The 16,096-nt window shown below is 41.7% G+C and overlaps 2 pseudogenes; one reads left to right on the top strand and one right to left on the bottom strand.

The window, feature by feature from the left end:
- The first annotated feature begins 677 nt into the window (after positions 1 to 677).
- On the top strand, positions 678 to 15,666 carry LOC122141860 (annotated as a pseudogene).
- Positions 12,106 to 12,202, bottom strand: LOC122145202 (annotated as a pseudogene).
- Positions 15,667 to 16,096: the final 430 nt, after the last annotated feature.

Here is a 16,096-nt window from a genome sequence, read left to right as displayed (position 1 = left end):
CTAAAGATCCATTAGGCCAACTAATTACAGAGGTACAACCGCCTTTCAGATTGATAAAAGAATGGACATTGTAATTCTGATGAGAGCAGTCTCAGTACTTATGATGACGGTCTAACTTCCTGACTGGGAATCCTTACCTAGATACCGATCTCTCTAAAAAATGAACAAAGGTGGAGAAGGATACCTACCTTTTGACTTTCTATATCTTTGACAGGAAAAGGAATATTTTTGAGATTGGTCTGTATGTAATGACAACTCAAATTAGAAATGTTGCGTTTGGCAACTAACGGAAATAACAATAAGTTTAGGATTTTCTAAAAAAATATTTTAGTTCAGTTAATGTTTTTAATTGCAAGTATTGTTACTGTGCAATAAAATAATTTAAGCATATCATTTATAATATATATGTTAGGGTGTTGTTACTGGATTACCCGTGAGTGAACATCTTGGCTGCTCCACAGAACTGCCGCCGCATGGCTCACGGTCTGGACAAGAGTGATTAGCAGACAGCCCACCGTCAGGTGTGTGAAGAACATCCCTTGGTGTTTGATCTTGGTGGCGGCACCTGTGACGGTTCCCTGCTGACCATCGATAATGGCGGTCTTCTTTTTTTTTTTTGAGGAGGTGAGTGCGCCGTGGTGGGCTACCAATGGAGACACTCACCTCCGTGGTGAAGACTTGAGCAACGTGTCATGGAGCACTTCCTCAAGCTATACAAGGATAAAAAACTGGAAAGGACGTGCCAAGGACAACCGTCGCCCATGCAGAAACTGCGTCGTGAGGTGGAGAAGGCCAAGAGAGCGCTGTCCACCCAGCATCAGGCCCGGCATCGAGATCGAATATTTTTTTAAAGGGGAAGACTTCTCTGAGTACAACTTGACCCTCACCAAGTTTGGCGGGGGCTCAAACGTGGTAAAGAGAAGCTCCTCGTTAACCACAAAGCCTTAAACAATACTAAGAAATAAAAATTTATTATAATGTTAACAAACCCTGCAATTTCTTAATGTCGATTAATCAAAGATTTTCTATTTATTTGAAACCAAAATCTGAAAAATTAAATTTTGTGGAACATTCTTTTACGTTTATATATATTATATATATATATATATATTGGATATATATATATATATATATAATATATATATATATATACTATATATTATATAGATTTTATTTGTTTTTATTTTTTATTAATGAACTACAATTGAAATAAAAATTAATGAAATAGTCTAAACAAAACTCTTAAAATGATATCTCCAATTAGCTTAAACTTTAAAAATAACTAATTCAAATATTATAAAAACCTGTTTTAAGGAACTAATGAAGGTTTCAGGATCATTAAAAATTAAAGGCAGTGTGTTAATAGGGTTGGAGCTAAACTTTGCAGGACAGTTGATCGCCAGGAGCAGGGTTGGGCAGCCCGATCTAGAGTTGGTTAATTTTTATTTTAGTATCACTAAAACTGGAAAAGAAAAAAAGTATATTAATAAAGAAATAAAATGGGGCCAGTCCTGGCCGCTAATGGTTGAGTCAGACTGTAACCCGAAGGCGTAGGTTCGAGTCTCATGACCGGAGAATGACCGGCACTTTCTTCCACCCCCAATACCCTCAACTGAGGTGAGACCCGTGAGCAAGGCAACCGATTCCCCCAACTGATTCCTGAGCGCCACAGCAAAAATGGCTCCCCACTGCGCTGTGTGGGTTTCAGGTGTTGTGTGTGTGTGTGTTTTGTTTTCACTACCACGCGGTGTGTTGCACTTGGACAGGTGAAAATCTGGAAGCTCAAATTTCGAGTATATGACACATTACTGGCCACCTGTTAGGCCTGGGCGATAAAATGGTATCGATATTTAAGCGATGGTAAACCATCATCGATAACGATAGAAAACATGTTTGATATATCGCATGATAGTTTCACCATCATCGACAATTTAAAGAGCGTGTGTGTTTTAGTGACAAGCAGACAGCCAGCAGAACACAAACACATTCTGAAATGAGTCGTGCCTGCCTGAGATGAGGAGACTGTGGATATCATAAAAGGAATATTAGTTGAATGTGTATTTTGAAACATTTTTACTGTTTTTGTTAGTCTATATCCAGTTGTACCCACAAAAGCACGCTGCAGCATTATTCATTCAAAATATAAAGACAACTATAGAAGCTCAATGCGGAAAAGATATTGTTTAGGTTACAACCGAAACCAAGCCATTCACACGAATGCATATTCGGCACATTTTTGAGACGCACAACTATGACTGCTACACTCGCATCTCCCACGATGATGAATAGAAAGCCATGTAAAGTTAAAAAAGGTTCAACATTTAGAAAACTTGAGTTTTATTCCATACCACTGCGTCTCATATGTTTTTACATGTGATCGGCGTTTTGGCTATTAGTTTTAAAGAAGTCATCGGATGCATGCACTTTTACACGTTGTTTGAACTGAAATGTGTGTAAGCATGTGTGTACGCAACAACCCTATAATGATAAAAATCCACCCAGTGTTTTTAAATCTACTAAAATCATTACCCCTTTCTCAAATCGAGCCAATCTCAGATGCCTGTCTGTGTGATGTCACAAAAACAGGCCCCTACCATGATAGTTTGATTGACAGTAGCGTTTCAGACTGGTGTCTTACCTTAGACCCACCCTGAGTGACTGTCATCAGTCCACCATTTTTTCACCGCCGGAGCAGATGTAGACAAGAATGAATCCTGTTCTGTTGTTGGATGTTATAATGAACATAGCAGTCATCATTTACTCCGACATCTGTGCTGCTGAAAACGCAGTGGATTATGTTTGTTTTTGAAGGGAATGCACCCCTGATCTACCTAAATGCGTCTGTGTTCGCGCCAATTATTCATGATCCAGCTTCACCTACAGAAGAAATGAATATACGTTTTTTTTTCATGAATCTTTGCAAATAGTCTTTCTAATAATCTGCTAATTAGCAAGTTTCTACAATAGGCTGTGGCTAAAGTCTCTTGACAGCTTTCAGGAAGAGAGGGGCAAGTCCATTAGAAACACATTAACATTTAAAAAGAGAAAATGCTACACAAAATAGCTTGCTCTGAAAAAGAGCTGTTTTTTGACAGGGTAAAAAAGTGTGTTTTTTTTGCTACCATTGAGAAATGTAACCAAACTTTATTTACAGACTTTCATTAAGACCCTAAGGAGTCATATCAATTTATGCAAAATGGGCATCCGATGACCCCTTTAAGGTATGCATAAATACATGATGCTGTTTGTTCATTATTGTTTATGCAATTTACAAAATTATATTTGATTTATAAATACTTAGTTTAAACCACATGCAAGTATGCACTCCTTTCTTTTTTATAGATAGTCATTATTTAATTGCATTGAATAAACAATTTTACTGAGGTGCATTTTTTTTGTTTCATTGCGCTCCCCCCTCCTGGGTGGCCTCAGGAGATATGGGCCAAATGTTTTTACACTTATTTAATCTATAGTGTTACAAGAAAGGAGATATTAGTTTAAATCTTTTTTTTTTGTTATTTGCTTTGTATTAAAATAAGATGCTGTTTGTCTTAATAAATTAAGGTCAATTAAAATATAATTGTTAAATTAAAAAAAAAATCCTACTGCTCTGTTTAAGAAAATTATTTTTTGAAATTCAAAAATTATCGATACAAAAAACAACATGAAACATTATATTGTGATAATTGTTTTTATGCTATATCGCCCAGTCCTACCACCTGTCCTTTTTCTTTTTAAATGACAAAAAGAGAAAAGACTCACAGCAGATTAATAATAATAAACTTTGGAATTAAAAATGAAAACTGAAAATCTAAAAATAAAAACTAATTCAAAAATATTGAAAATAGTGTGCATTGTAGTTTATTGAAAAAAGATATATAAAAAGAACTATGTTTTGTGCCTGTACTGTATGGAAAATAACCACTGCTTTTTGTGCTCTTGTCCTCACAGGACTTGTTCCGCTCCACAATGAAACTAGTGCAGAAGGTTCTGGAAGACTCTGACCTGAAGAAGACTGACATTGACGAGATTGTCCTGGTTGGCGGCTCCACTCGTATTCCCAAGATCAAGCAGCTGGTGAAGGAGTTCTTCAACGGCAAGGAGCCGTCCAGAGGAATCAACCCGGATGAGGCCATGGCTTACGGAGCTGCCGTCCAGGCTGGAGCCCCGTCAGGAGAAGAGAACATCGGTGAGTCTGTCTACAAACCTTTAATGATGGCCCCATCTAGGCTGGCTGTCTAATACACACGTCGCTTGTGAGATGATACTGGCTGAAATGTGTTGAACAGGTGATCTGGTGCTTCTGGAACGTTTGCCCTTTAACCCTGGGCATTGAGACAGTCGGTGCAGTGATGACCAAACTCATTCCCAGGAACACCGTTGTGCCCACCAAGAAATCCCAGATCTTCTCCACTGCTTCTGACAACCAGCCAACTGTGACCATCAAAGTTTATGAAGGTAAGTGACACTTTTTTTTTTTTTTCAAAACTGGCCCCATTTACTTCATCTTGTTGGATTACATTTATGACCCTATTTTTATTAGTTAGTTTATATGAAAATGGTTTTGTTTTAGATTTTGAAAATAAAACTAAAAACAAAAAGAATAAAAAAAAAAATCCCCCATATTTTGCTCCATTAAGCCATTTCTCGCTTAAAATTGCCAATGTTGCTGGTGTGTTAAATCACAAACATTCTTTTTATTTAGTTGATTCATATGAAAAGGTCTTTAAGTCCCTGTAAAGTCAATTCTGAGAATTATTTCTAACTCTTTATAAAGGTTAAAAATGTATTGCTGAAACACTTTACAAAGACTGTGAATTCTTTAGAACTAAATAGTGAAGTTAGACCATTAAACAGTTTTTCACCAATTCTTTGTTCAGATTTTTCTGGCGGGGCTAAAACGGTGGCTCGATGCCGCACTGGAGCCACCGATCATGGCCCCTCCCCTAACACTATAATAACTGTTGATAACGCACTGAGCCACCGATCATGGCCCCTCCCCTAACACTATAATAACTGTTGATGACGCACTGGAACCACCGATCACGGCCCCTCCCCTAACACTATAATAACTGTTGATGACGCACTGGAGCCACCGAGCACGGCCCCTCCCCTAACACTATAATAACTGTTGATGATGCACTGGAGCCACCGATCACGCCCCTCCCCTAACACTATATAACTGTTTGATAACGCACTGGAACCACCGATCACGGCCCCTCCCCTAACACTATAATAACTGTTGATGACGCACTGGAGCCACCGAGCAAGGCCCTTCACCTAACACTATAATAACTGTTGATGACGCACTGGAGCCACCGATCATGGCCCCTCCCATAACACTATTGTAACGATAAAACAAACTTCTATTCACGGGTAGAAGGAGGCGGGAACCGGCAACACTCAAATCAAACTTTAATAACCAATAAACATAAAACAGCGCGACAGCCCCTCACGGGCGACTGCCGCGCACAAACAAAAACCAAACCACAAAATAAAACCAGACCTGGTCCTTTCTCGTCCTTCACTGTCGTCGCTCCTCTTTTGTATCCTGCCAATCTCTTCCGTGGGACTCGAGACCGGTGAGTGGAGCAGGTGTCGCTCATTTCCCAATCACTCCACCGGCCTCGCGCTGTTCCCACGGCTCTTCGTCCCGCCCCACTCGTCACATACCCCCCATCGCCCCTCGCAGGCAGGGGTACCCACGAGACTGCGCTCTACTTCCCCCCCCCGCTTCCCTCTGGGGGACCGCTCACGGTGGCTGCGGGTACCTGGGGGTAGTGACAGACAGACGAGGCGAGAGAAAAGGATGAGATGGGAGAGCGACAGAGACGAGAGAGGGGAGAGAGGAATTTTTGTTTTTAAAAATCCGGTTCCCAGACATGTGCCGCTCGGCCCTCCACCAGCTGGGTGAACTCTTCCATGGTGCCTGGCGGTGGCACTGGACGGCCCTCGGCGGACGGCACGACACTCCTCTGTCGCCCGGTGGACGGCGACGGCTCCTCTAATTTTGGGCAGCCGGAGGATGTCCCCCGTTCCCTGCTCCTCCTCATACCTTGGGATGGCAGCAGGCTCCGGCCCCCTGGCGAACGGCGCCGACTCCTCTCGCTCCCTCACGGACGGCAGCCGCCCCTCCACATCGCGGGCGGCCGGCAGCGAGTTCGTCCACCCCCAACCCCTCCACCCCCCCACCGCCTCGCGTCCATGGCCCAGACTGTTCCCCTCTCGTGCACCGGGGATTCCCCCAGCGGCGGGGATCTTGGCAGCGCGTCCCTCCTTCCCCCCGGTTTCAGCACCATGAAACAAAAAACCCCATAATCATGGAAAAGGAGGGGGGAAACCCGGGGGACCCTCATAAAATTTTAATGAAAAATAAATCAAACGCGCGAACCCCCTCACGGCGCGCCGTGCCAAACAAAACAAACACAAAAAAAAACCCGGGCCTGGTCCTCTCTCCCCTTTCATTCGTCGCTCCTCTTTGTATCCCCCTCCCCCTCCGGGGACTCGAGACCGGGGAGGGAGCGGTGCCTCTTTTCCCCAAATCACTCCACCGGCCTCGACCCTTTTCCCACTCTCGGCCCCGCCCCCTCCCAACTAAAATAACTTTTTGATAACGCACGGGACCCCGAGCAAGTCCCCTCACCAAACACTTTTAACTTTTTTGGACGCTTGGAGCCCCCGATCACGGCCCCTCCCAAACACTATAATTGTTAAAACGCACTGGACCACCGAGCAAGGCCCCCTCCCAAACACATATAACTGTTGTGCACACGGGAGCCCCGAGAAAGGGCCCCCCCCAAACACATAAAACTTTGAGACCCGGGGCCCACCGGAAAGGCCCCCCTCACCTAACATATAAAACTGTTGTAACGCCTGGACCACCGTAGGGCCCCCCCATACCCCATTTAACTGTTGATGCCAGGAGCCACCGTCACCCCCTCCCATACTTTATAATAACTGTTGATACACACTGGAGCCAAACCAGAAAGGCCCCTCCCCTTCCAATAACTGTTGATACCCTGGAGCACTGATCCGCCCCTCCCTAACCATAAAAACTTTGAAACCACGGGACCACCCAAGGCCCCCCCCTACCTATTAAAACTTTTGTAACACCTGGACCATCATCACGGCCCCTCCCATAACACTATAAAACTGTTATAACCCCTGGAGCCACCGATCAGGCCCCCTCCCTAACACTAAAAATTTTGATAACGCATGGACCCACCACAGGCCCTCCCAACACTAAAAAAATTTTGTGACGCCTGGAGCCCCCCATCAGGGCCCCCCCCCAAAAACATAATAATGTTGTAAACGCCTGGAGACCGTCACGGCCCCCCCAAACCACTATAAAAAAACGTGAAACGCACTGGACCCCCCGGCAACCCCTCCCCTAACACTAAAACTGTTGATGACGCACTGGACCCACCGACAGGCCCCTCCAAACACTAAATAACGTTGATGACACAGGGAGCCACCGACAGGGGCCCCTCCCTAACACTTCCCTAAGCAATTTGCTCAGTTCACCTGCTAATCGAAATTACGTCAGACATTTAGTTACTAACCCAAGTTTGTACTAGCAGGACTTCTCATGGAAATGATATTCCCAGGTTAAAATTATAGATAATATAAGTTATAAAAACTTAAAAAACAGCCGTGTCCTTTTTTAAATTTCCCAAATAATATTAATCAAAAAAAGGGGGATTTTTGTGGTTTAAAGAGCCCCTTGAGGAGGCTGAAGTCACCAGCAAACCTGTGATCATTTTCACTGGATATTTTTTATAAACCTTTATCGAGAAAAGGGATTCATGTAATCCGACTTTCCTGTGGGGGCATGGTTCAGCGCGACAGGACACCCCCCAGTTTTTGAGAGCAGAGATACACCCTTTTTTTTAAATTTTTTGTAACTATTACTTTAGGGATTTTGGGGTTTGGTTTAATAAAAAATTTTTTTCTGTGGTGGGAAAAACCCACAACATTTAAATTGCTTTACGGGTCCTTTAAATTTTATAGTTTTAGATTTATTATTTTTTTATTTTTTATCAAGATAAATTTAAAACTTTTTTTTTGTTAAATTTTTAAAACCTTATTTCCCTCAAATCTTAGCGGGCATGGGGGTTGTTATAATGCACAAGGGGGTTGAAAACCAAAACAAGCTTTTTAAGGGTAACCCCAAACATGCCCAAAAACAGGCAAAAGGTCCAAAGACAGACGGGGCAGCCCAAAAACAAAAATACCCAGAGCACAGGCAACAACAACAAAACACAAAGAACCCCCCCCCCCACCAAAAAAAAAAAAAAAAAGACAAGACCAGTAGCACCGGACAAAAGGGGGAATTGCAGGCAACACAGGTACCCTTTGTCCAAAAACTGCATTTGCAGTTTTTTGAATTTGACCACTTGACTATTTATGACGTATTCCCGTATTTTGGTCCAAGTTTTTCAATGGCATGAAGCCACAAGTGTGTGAAAACTTTTTATTCCTGTGGGAACTTTATATGTTTAAAAATGCAAGTGTTTATGAGCTTGTTTTTATTTTCAATACTTTTTCATTTTAAAAACAGTTTCAAAGTCTTTCATAGCATCATAACAATGACAGTTTAATTTTTTGGGCTTCTATTAAATAAAAAAGCTTAAAAAGGGTACAAAATAATTTTTCACCACACTCATTTGCACCAATAAAAGTGGAACCTTTTTTTTACTACCAAAAAATATGTAATATTAATATTTAAATTTTTAAAATACTGGAAGGTTTTGTGACCTCTTGCAAGATCTCTACAAAAACTTTACGATATTTTCCAAAAATGATGATGAAAGGGTCCAAACCTTTAATACCGTCCATGGGACAAATAGTTGGATTAATATGTGTTAGGGCATGCTTTTGGGGTTTTTAAGACTGGGGCTTGTGGACTTTTTTCCTTCGATGCCACGCCTCAATCAGGAACAGAATCAGAAAAAGGGTTTTTTTAAATGGCTTTTGATATAAGGAATTTTTTTTAGGGCAAGCCCAGAACATGAGCCCCAACAACACAGAGCAAGAATTAAAGGGGAAATTAAAAAACACTATAAAAAATTAATAAAAAAAATTTTAAAATAATGTTTTAAATTTAAAGGGGAAAGAAAGAGAGAGAGGGTGCTAGAAGGGGTGGGAAATAATAAATTAAGGTTATTGCACATTTTTTTTGCTAAAGTGGGGAACATTTAACTGTTAAAGGGAGAAATTTTTCCTGGGGGAAGAAACTGTTTTTGTGTTGGGTGTCCTGGTATTTGGGGGTCGTAGCGCCGGCAGAGGCAAAGTTTAAAAAGGGGTAACTTGGGGGAGGGATCCAGAGTGATTTTTTGTGGCTTTCCTTCTCTGGTGTAACCCCAAAAATTATCTGACCAATAAACCTTTAAGCAGTCCGAACCGTTTTCCCGTGTCTTCGATTTGTTTTTTAGCGAACCAAACCCGAAGTTTTTGAAAACCAGGCCAGACTCGTGACGGGTGAGTAAAAATGTTTCAGCAGCTCCGCGGAAGTAAAAAATTCCTCAGCTGGGAAAGGAAATCAACCTTTGTTTGGGGGCCCTTTTTTTACTGGAGTCGAGGAGTGTCCCCCTTCAGGCCTGGGGTGTGGATCACAGGAACTTGAATTTCTCCACTGCAAAACCCCCAGTTTTCTATAGGGATGGGGGGATGCAGGGGGGTTTCCCTAAATCCACACATCTCCCCGTTTTTAGAGTTCAGCTCCAGGTTGTGAAAAGCACCAAAAAAATAGTGCTCAACCTTTGTCTGTAATCTTGAGTAACTTTGGGAAAAGGGATATGGTGAAGCATTTTGAAGAAAAGGAAGGGGCTTCACACAAAATCCCGAATCTACTGAAGATTTTGGGAAAAAAAGGGGGCCGTTTGGGCAGCACAGGGTTTTTAGAAGGTTTGGTGTAAATCTCGGGCCCGGTTGCCTTTTTTCTCTTTTTCTTTCTGAAGCGGTGCCCCTCCCTTCACGTTGAAGTGGGAGTGGGGGGAGGGGGTTAAAAAGGTGTTAAGGTTTTGTGAGAAAATGGTCTGATGGGTGTGGGGGTGGGGGTTTTTTAAACTACAATAAAACTCATTAGGTCTTCAGCAAGTTTTTTTATTCACCTCATGCAGAGGGATTGGGGTCTTGTAATGGGGATGGTTTAAAGCCCTTTCCCCACTGAAGTTGAGTCATTGGAGTGAAATGATCTTCCCCTTTTTAGCGTAGGGCCTTTTTAGCCCCTTAATCTTTATTCGTGTTTCCTGGCCCGTTTACAAAAAATGTCCCCAATTTCTGTAGGATCCTCTTTTTCCTGACGAAGATGTTAAATTTTTCTGTAAAACCATGGTTATCATTTTAAAAGTTAAAAAATCCCGGTAGGAAGCTTATACTCACAGAAACTAATATAGGAGTCTATATAGTAACTCACATAACCCACAGTTACAGTCTCTGTAAGTTTGTCCAGATCGTTGGTAGCAGCTTCAAAAACACTCCAATCAGTGGAATCGAAACAGGCTTGTAAAACCCACTCTGTTTCGTTGGTCCATCTCTTTACAGTCTTTACTACAGGTTTAACAGATTTAAGTTTTTGCCTTTAGGTTGGTATAAGATGAACCAGGCAGTGATCAGGGAGTCCTAAAGCTGCCCCGTGGGACAGGGTGGTATGCATCCTTTATTATTGTTGGACTTTTGGCAAAGCCAGGCTCACATGCACTTGCGGAGGAATGTTAAACACTCATGAGAATGAACGCTGCGAGTAGAATGGTTTACAGTTAACGAAGAGCATTTCTAGATGGGAACAGCACATCTTGTTTAACACTGTTACATCTGTAGACCACCGTTCATTGATATAAAAGCATGGCCTGCCACTCTGAACAGCTGGAAACTTGGCAGATTTAATGTGCTGTTCATTGTCATTCAGCCAGGTTTCTGTGAAACACAGAGCAGCAGAGTGTGAGAAATCCTTATTTGTCCAGGAGAGCAGAAGTTCATCCGTTTTGTTGGGTAAAGAGCAGAGATTCGCCAGATGGATGCTAGGCAACAGCGTTCGAAATCCGTGCTGCCTGAGCTTCATAAGTGTGCTGACTTGCTTCCCCCGTCTGTGCGTCCTGAAGCGTTCAGCGCTGCTGTTCCGCCAACTACTATGTTCAGCAAAACGTCTGAATAATCAAAAGCTGGTAGGAGATTTGTGTGGTTCTCCCGAATGTTCAGGGTTTCCCCTGTTGAAATGATCAGGGTTAAAAAAACAAAAACAGGAAAAACTAACAAAAAACATAAAACAACGGGGAGATAAATCACATGGTGCCATGTCTGGACCATTTTGAAACTTTTTCAACATTTCATCCAAGGGGCCAAGGCTGAAGGGGGGTTTTTTGGAAAAGGGAAGAAAAGAAATGAGGAAAAAGAGACACCGGGTGAATGGTATATTAAAAAAAGGGGGCTGCAAAGGTTTGGGGAATGCTTTGGAGGGGTTTTGGGGATGGGGTCTGGGATGGAGGTCCTCTAGTGGACAACCGGGGCATCCACCCGGGCCCCATCACAATAGTGTTAAATTACAGACTTGCATGCTTTACTTTTCCCTTTTTTATCATTTTTTATTCTGTGAAAATTTATATTTTAATATTTTTATTATATTGTTTATTTTTATTTATTATTTGCATAAAAAATTTGAATTTACCCTTTTATTTAATTTTTATTTTTTTATTTTATTTTTTTAAAATAAACGAAATAACCTTTTTAATATAACTTTAATTTTCCTTATATTTAAAAGAATCATGATTTTTTTTCCCCCAAATTTTTCATTTTTTTTGCAAATTTTAACCCTTTTTAAAATTTTCAGTCATTTTAAAAAGGTACAGTTTGAAGATTTGTGAAAAAATTTTCCAAAAAACAATTTGCACGTGTGAATATTGGAGCACATGTGGACAAAATGCTGTTGTCATTTAATAAACCATTACGGCTGTCGCACAAGGCATAGATGCCAAAGGACCTCACCATGGGTATTGAGGGGGGGAAGAGAACCTGTTAAATTACTCCTCCCCCCAAAACCTCCAGCACCGGACCAAACCGGCGACCTTCGGGTAACTAGTCAATTTTAACCTTGGGCCACAGCCCCCCCAAAAGATGGAGGTTCACGGATTGAGTGTCATCTTTCGAGGGGCCATGCAAATCTTCTCTGTATTGACCAATTTTACTATTGTGCTGCTGAGCAGCAATATAAAAAAAGTCCCCTGCTTTAAAACTCCCCTTTCACCACGATGTAAAGTGGAACAAGAAAGGCAATGTTGCTTTTTTTTACAAAAGGAAACATTTTGTTGCTTTCGGTGCACAGAAAAAACATAGCCCTTTACAGTACAAAAGATTCAAAAAATGAAAGTGACTGAATTCACCCAAAGTATGGGCCCATCCGAATTTGTGCTGGCATTTAACCCATCCGAAGTGACACACAGAGCTAAACACACACCCACTTGAACACCACCCGGACAGTGGGCACCATTTTTAGCTGGGGGCCCCCGGGGAAGTTGGGGGTTCAGGCCTTGCTCAAGGGAAACTAAGTCATGGTACTGAGGGTGGAGAGAGGGTCTCTTACCTTTTGTATGACCAAACATGAAGTTTTTAAAAAGCAAATGACACTTGGCGCCCCCATCTGTTCAGTACCTAAGTGGGCACATTTTAGCTTCCCACCTCTGCACAAACAGCACACTTTTTTTTTGGGAAACATTAGTTTGAGCTGCCATGAAAAGTTGTCTACTAAATCTCAGTGATAAGCCATTTTGAGGCGATAAATTTGGTGAGCTATGTTCGGGCCCCGGAAACCCCGGCCCAGCCACCCCCCAAAAAGTTCCCTCCCTGGTTTTAACCCCCTCACCTGTCTCATCAAGGCACATAAAAACACCAACTCACCCCCCAGTTCACCGTCAAGCCCCCAACGGGGACAACCTCTGTTTTGTTCCCAGCTTGCCTTGCATCCCAGAATTCCACGACAAAAGTTACTTTTTTGAAAATAACCTCTGTGTCAGGGTTCTGCTGTCTCCAAAATTTCCCACCACCCCGTTACCTGATTTCCCACGACCTCCGGGATTCCTGTTTCCCGTCAACCGTGGACATTTTCCCCCTTTGTAAAAAAAAAAGGGGCAAGCTTTGTAAACCGTGATTGGTTGGGATTAACCTCTCGTTATGGGCGTACTCACCGCATTTCCCCCCTCACTGAGTGATTGCACAGTCCCCACCTGAACACCTTCTACTCACCGTGCACTTATTTTTGAAAAAATAAACATTTTGTTTAAATTTATTCTCTGGCCCCCCCAGGCTTCCCGACAATTGGGTTTTTCCTGCCAAAAGACTATATAACCCCATAGACAGCCGTCATGGACGATTATTTTGCCCCTTCATGTGGAACTTATTTTTTTTTTGCAATAAAAATTTTAATTGCATATAACAGCCTTTTATTTGCAAAAAATCATGGCGATAGAAGACTGCAAAAATAAAAGAAAAATAAAAGGCGTAGAAAAGGGTATATATTAAGGGTTTAAAACAAAAAATTTGGATTGGGAAAAACCCCCAAAAAAATTAGAAAAAAAATTTTAAAATATTTATATTCCAGGAATTGCTGGCAACACCATTTTGGGATTTAGATTTGGTTTATGACCCAGGCCCCCTTTCACGACCCCTAAAGTTTCACAGATTAGGGGCTAAATTTTAGCGTAGAGCAAAAAAAACCTAAAAATTTCCCAAAAAAATCCAAATTTAGGACGAATGCCCCCTTTTTTTAATTTTTCCCAAATTTGGGAAGTTGGGGGTACCCTTTACCCTTAAATGTTTTTTGAATAGGGGCCCCGATCTCTAGAAAAAGCTGTACTTTTTTTAGGGTATTATTTTTATTATTATAGGCAGAGGGAAAAAAGTTTTAAAAATAACTTTTTAACCCTTATTTTTTCAGGCAAAACCCGGTTTTGAAAAAATAAGCAGGGAAAACAGAAACGCAATTTAAAGATCGATTCGCCGAGTGAAAACCCAAATTGGATTTTTTTTTTTTTCTTTTAAAAGGCCGCCTTTGACACAAACATATTGTTTTAAAGCCAATTTTGCCCTCATACAAATGTGAGGGGGGGTATTTTTTTTTTTAACTCTTCCGTTTTAAATTTATTAAACCTTAAAGTTTGCATGATTAAGGGGGTGGCCCCTTTAGTGACGGGGATGCCGCTTGAAATGCCGTGAGCCAGGGCGGGGGGTTTCAGCAACCGCTCCCCCCCTTTTTGCCCCTTTTGAATTCCGGGGGTGAGTAGGTGACTTGCAAAAATGGCGAGGCCCGCTCCGCCCCCTTTTCGCTTTAAAAGCGCTTCGGGAATCACGGGGGACGGGATATTTTCTTTATGCTAGTAGTATTTTGGGGGAAAATAGAAAAGTTTTTAAATTTTAAATGCAAAAAGGGGGAAAAATTTAAAAATTTTTGGGGCCAGAAAAATTTTCAAAGTAAAGTTTGGTTTAACCACTAAAATGCCCAAAAAGGGGTTTTTAAAGAATACCCACATGATTTGCAGTTGCCAAGTGTTTTGCCAGTCATGATTTTTTGATTTTGAGAAAAGGGTTATTCTCCCTCCCAGTTTATTTTTGAACATTAGCAAAACTTTTTTGATTCCTTGAATGAGCAGTTTTATTGAAAACCCTTTCAACCCTACAAAGAGAGTAAATTTCAAAAGACTAAAAACTTAAAAAGGAATTTAATCGGTTTTGGTCGTTTAGGAGTTTCTTTGTTATTAAGATTATGTATAATTTTTTCTATTATAATGAGAAACATTAACTTTAAAGTCTTTAAAAAAAACCTTATTGTCCAATTTTGCCCTTTAGAAAAACTGAATTGCCTTTAAAGTGGAAAATATTGGTGTCCGTGGCACAGTTTACTTAAAAGTGCACATATTCCTCAGTTCTTATGGAAGCCTATGGGAGTGTCGCAACTCTACCATCTACCATTATTTCACTCTTCTTTATAGTGTCGTCAACCTTCGCCTTTCTTATTGTTTTGAAAATGGAACCTCTGTAGCGAAAACTTGCATATTGTGCCTTTAATCTTCGGAGTAGAATCTGTTCTCACTCTTTCCCTCAATCTTTCCAGGTGAGTGTTCCCCTGACTGAGGGATAACAACCTCCGGGGCACTGTGACCTGAACGGCATCCCTAAACAGCCTTGTGGTTACCCCCAAATTAAGGTCACCGCCGAGATCGATGTCCAGCAGCATCCTGCGTGTAACTGCAGAGAACAAGGGCATGTCCAACAAGAACAAGATCACCATCATCAATGACCAGAACCGGCTGTCGCCCGAGGACATCAAACGCATGGTTGCGTGTAACTGCAGAGAACAAGGGCATGGCCAACAAGAACAAGATCATCGGCGCCCGCAGCGAGCTGGAGAGCTATGCTTACTCCCCTGAAGAACCAGATTGGGGGACAAAAAGAAGCTGGGTGGCAAGCTGTCATCCTGGCTGATAAGGAGGCCATCAAGAAGGCCATTGAGGAGAAGATAGAGTGGCTGGGGTCTCACCAGGATTCAGATCTCCGAGGACTTCCAGGCCAAGAAGGAGGAGCTGGAGGAGATCATGCAGCCATCATAAGGCAAGCTGTGCGGCGATCTTGGGTGGCCCACCACCAGAGGAGGAAGAGCGAAAAAGGATAGAGTTGTAAAATGTCCAGACATTTTTTATACAAGGCGAGTGGCAGATAAAGCCTCAAATATCTCTTCAGTATGAAAAAATTTGGTAGGGAAAAGAGTTCGCGATTGTTGTCTAATTTTCTCTTTTATTCTGGTGATTCTTATCCAGCCGGTTTGAGGCTCGATTAAGGGTCGCGGGAAAAAATTGACATATGTATCATAATTATAACTTCGAAATTGATATTCTAAAGTGTTCAGTTTCTTTAGCTTCACTACTGTACTAGTTATTAACTTACGTTAAGAGTAATTCACAGTAAGCCGCAAAAAAGGACTTAAGATCTTTTTTTCGCTCTAACGGATTCGCTCTAACAGTGGATTTGTTCTTAAAGTGACAGCTGACTAATAAACTGTTGCCGTCTATCACACTAATGTTAATCCAAAACAACAACAACAACAAAAACA

The sequence above is a fragment of the Cyprinus carpio genome, chromosome A5 (assembly GCF_018340385.1).
Source record: "Cyprinus carpio isolate SPL01 chromosome A5, ASM1834038v1, whole genome shotgun sequence".
Classification (NCBI taxonomy): Eukaryota; Metazoa; Chordata; class Actinopteri; order Cypriniformes; family Cyprinidae; genus Cyprinus; species Cyprinus carpio.
Note: the sequence above shows the minus strand (reverse complement) of the source record. Positions and strands in the feature narration are given on the sequence as shown.